At 38.0% G+C, this 4,115-nt stretch overlaps 1 pseudogene; it reads right to left on the bottom strand.

The window, feature by feature from the left end:
* LOC138862013 (balbiani ring protein 3-like) overlaps positions 1 to 2,314 on the bottom strand; it is a 2,879-nt pseudogene extending 565 nt beyond the window's left edge.
* Positions 2,315 to 4,115: the final 1,801 nt, after the last annotated feature.

The raw sequence follows: 4,115 nt of genomic DNA on the forward strand, positions 1-4,115 counted from the left end.
ACCACTGTAAGAAGGACACGAGGGGTTGCAGTCGTCTGGTCGTGAAGTAATTGGGCCGCATTCCCCTCGGCAGGTCTTGGGGCACATTGAAGCCACTTGGTTTGCCCAAGTACAGTCACAATCTGCCTTGCAGGTGCATGCTCCGCTGGCAGCCCAATGCTTGCAGTCTGGATTCTCGCCACCGCAATCACCTGGCGGTGGGACAGACAGTTGGGCATCCAGTGCAACCCGAACAGCTTCCATTGGGCAGAAGGTAGTTCCCTGTCACACATGGGGTGTTCCATTCATGGTTGCAGGTAAGGATCTTCTGGTCCCACCTGGTTCCTGCAGGGCATGGCATTTTCTGGGGATCATAAGGGGCACACTGAATGAACTTGTGACAGTCGCTGGGATGCTGCCAGTACTGTTGGCCGGTAGAGCAGTCCACGCAAGGGTAGTCAATTACAGAAGGCTTTGTGACGTCCACATTGCCTTGGCATCCACAGCTGCGGGGACAGGCACGGGCGACGAAGTGCTGCCAAGAGCAATCACCATCCGTCCACTTGCAGTGACAGTCGTTGTTGGCGGCCCAGAACTTGCAGTCAGGCTGTTGAGAAGACCTTTGAATGAGTGTCATATGATAACTATTATAACTGATGCCTGCTTATTAGCTTATTTGTATCAATTATTGGGGAAAGAAAGAGAAGGAGCAACTTACATCGGAATCGAAGACGTTTTCATTGCAAGGGCCAACTGTTGGATCGATAGTCGGGCAGTGGACATTTGAAGCGATGTCGCACATGCGGGTATCGGGGTTGAACAGCAGGCCTTCCGAGCAGTACTTCTTCTCCGCCTCGTTGTCCTTGCCTAGAAATTGAATAAAATCATAATCAACCTTCTAAAAGAATCCAATTAATAGTGGAAAATAGGAATTTTGAAAACATAACTAAAAAATGTTCAAATGAAATAGTGCTCTACAAATCAGCAAGCTAATACCATGTATTGACTGCAAAGATATAGGTTTAGTTAAAATAAAACTATAAATTCAGAAACCAATTTAGGAATAAAGATTATCACAATAAGATAAAAAGGATGGAAATTAGAACATATTACATGGGCAGTTCATTAATAACAATTGCAAGGTAAAGATTAAATAGTTGTATTTTTTATTACCATTATTATTACTTACAGTCATAGTATGCATTGCACTCCCCGTCGACTGGGTATCGGCAATGGCAGCCACAAATGATTGGTTTAGGGCATTCATAATTGGTTGGAAGATCGCACTGTTCCTTTGCAGGATTGAACACCAGATCACCTCCGCACTCCTTGACGTAGGCAACGTTATCCTGTAATGAAAGAAAAGAACAATAGTGTTTTTTGTTACTACATTTGATGGATGCGGCCATTTAATCAAGGCAATTTTAGATACAATAGAAATGTATACATTTTCTTCTTTTTCAATAACAGCCTTATGATTTTATGTGATTCTAATCTAATAAAATCACGCTTTCCTTAGTCATAAGTAAAGTTGAGTGAAACATTCTAAGAGGTTTTAGGGGGCGTCGCCCGTCCTACCTTGCACTCGTAGTATTTGTTGCAGTCCTTGTGTGGCTTGAGGCAGCAGTCACAGTCGCACTGGACTGAAAGGTCCGACTCTGCGGGCAAGGATCGACTGGCCTTAGCGGACCGAAGGGAACATCCGACGGTCTCCAGCCGCTCGGTTATGTCGCGTGCGCGAAGAAGCCGTTTGGTTCCGGACAGGTCAGCGTGGAGCAGATGCTGAGACCTACAACGAACTTAGCGATACATATCTACAAACATTTATATAAACACAGGCATAGATATTTATATATAGACCATGTTGGTTGGACCTTTTTCTAGCGTCCGTAGATTAACATGCATACAAGCACCCCGACTTTGCTGACCAGTTGAGTGGGCTGTAAAAGGATGGCCGAGCTCTAGCACCTCCCACCCCCTCTCTCATATATATTTATTTTGTATGCTTTATTTTTTACTTTCTGCTCCTATTTTTGTCGCAAGATATGTTTTAATGCAAATGATTTTAATAAGTTTTTTGTGCATAAAGTCATATATCTGTCCCTGTGAAAATTCTACTAAATTAATTATGTTTAATAAAGCGAGAGTCAGAGAGAAGCAGAGTGAGGAATAGAGAAAGAGAGATACAGACACACAAGACATGAGAGAGAAAAGCGTGTTTGTTTACACAAATGGCTGTGAATAACACATATCTACCCTCAGTCCATGACGCCAGCGCCAGGCCCGCAACCACCGCAGCCAGGAACCCGCCAGTTCCCATTTTCCTCAAGACCAGCGGGAGCGACTACGGGGAGAACAGTCGTCGTGCTTTCAGTAGGCCACGTGAGTGCCTGCTGCTGCGGTTGCTTGTCCCGCACTTTTTATATGCAAACCAGCGTAAAAAAATATCACCAGATATCGACGTAATGTGGATAAGGAATCTTTAAAAATAATCACAAAGAAAAAAATAAAGTGAAAAAACAAAAAGCTTATGTTCACTAATCCAACTGATAATTAGCTCGGGAAATCTAAGAAAGGGTTCCAGAACTGCGTTGCCACCATGTTGGATTAACCGAATTTATAAGGATTGTTTTGTATGCAATGCCCTTTCCAAGAGGCAACGAGCCATATATTGCCTGACTCCAAAAACGACCATTGCTAAAGTTCAGATCAGTCATCGGGAACGTCAGCAAAACTTTTCCAAAATGATCTATGGGAATCAAGGTTTACATTTACGCTACTCTTCTGAAATGCATTCTAGAATTTGATATAAACATTTATAATTGCATGTCATTTTTATTTTACCTTTAATAAATCCTTCGATAAATTCCTCTAAGGAAATGTATTCCTCGAACGTGCACCTGCTGATCATAGCTTCGGATCGGTAATTCCACTAATCAGCGTCCATCGTTGGCGCAGCTCGATCGTAGGCTGCGCCAACGATGGCTCCATCAATGGCGCAGCTCGATCGATCGATAACGCATGGCATATATGTATATAAGCAGATTATATATATATATATATATATATATATATATATATATATATATATATATATATATATATACACACACTATGTACATAATATATGTATACTTATATATGCACATGTATATATTCACATATACATATATATATATATATATATATATATATATATATATATATATATATATGTATGTATGTATGTATGTATATATATATATATATATATATATATATATATATATATATATATATATATATATATATATATATATATATGCATATATATGTGTCTGTGTGTGTGTACACATACACATATACGTGTGATATATATCTAGCTGTCTCTGCATATGTGTATATATATATACAAACACACATACATATATGTATCATATATATATATATATATATATATATATATATATATATATATATATATATATATATATATATATATATATATATTTATTTATTTATTTATTTATTTATATATACATATATATATACATAAATATGTACTATATATGAAAATATGTATTATATATTTTTTATATGTATTATATATATTATATATACATTACCATTATTCATATTGGTTTGATCATAATCATCTTCATTATCATTACAATAATCAGTGATATTATCATTATTGTTGTCATCGTGTTTATGAATATCATTATCATCATCATCATTAGCAACGAACGTTCAGTGCAGTCAAAAATGGTAAGTATCAACAGAATATAAAATTTGCTTGTAAATCGAATCTCTCTTTGGCTACATTTTCATGTAACGTCTGTATGGGGATCCTTCACGTCTGTCACTCAGCACATAGGACGCCAAGGAACAGGATGTGTGAAAAGAGGACAGGGAAGGAGTTATCATATCTATTTGGTGTGCATACTGTGCATGTATTGTCCGAATCTCAGATTGTTTTGCTTCTTCTTCCTCTTCAATAAGTATTTTTTGCAGTCCATGCCTTAATTTCATGATTATTTTTCACTCTCGGTCATAGTGTCGAGTATTTTGACTGGCGCAGTAGTAATAGTATTTTAGTTTTGGCTAGAGTTTGGTTATACGCTCGTGGTTTATTTCGGGAAATGAAAATATATATA

Source organism: Penaeus vannamei, chromosome 6, assembly GCF_042767895.1.
Source record: "Penaeus vannamei isolate JL-2024 chromosome 6, ASM4276789v1, whole genome shotgun sequence".
In the NCBI taxonomy this organism is placed as follows: domain Eukaryota; kingdom Metazoa; phylum Arthropoda; class Malacostraca; order Decapoda; family Penaeidae; genus Penaeus; species Penaeus vannamei.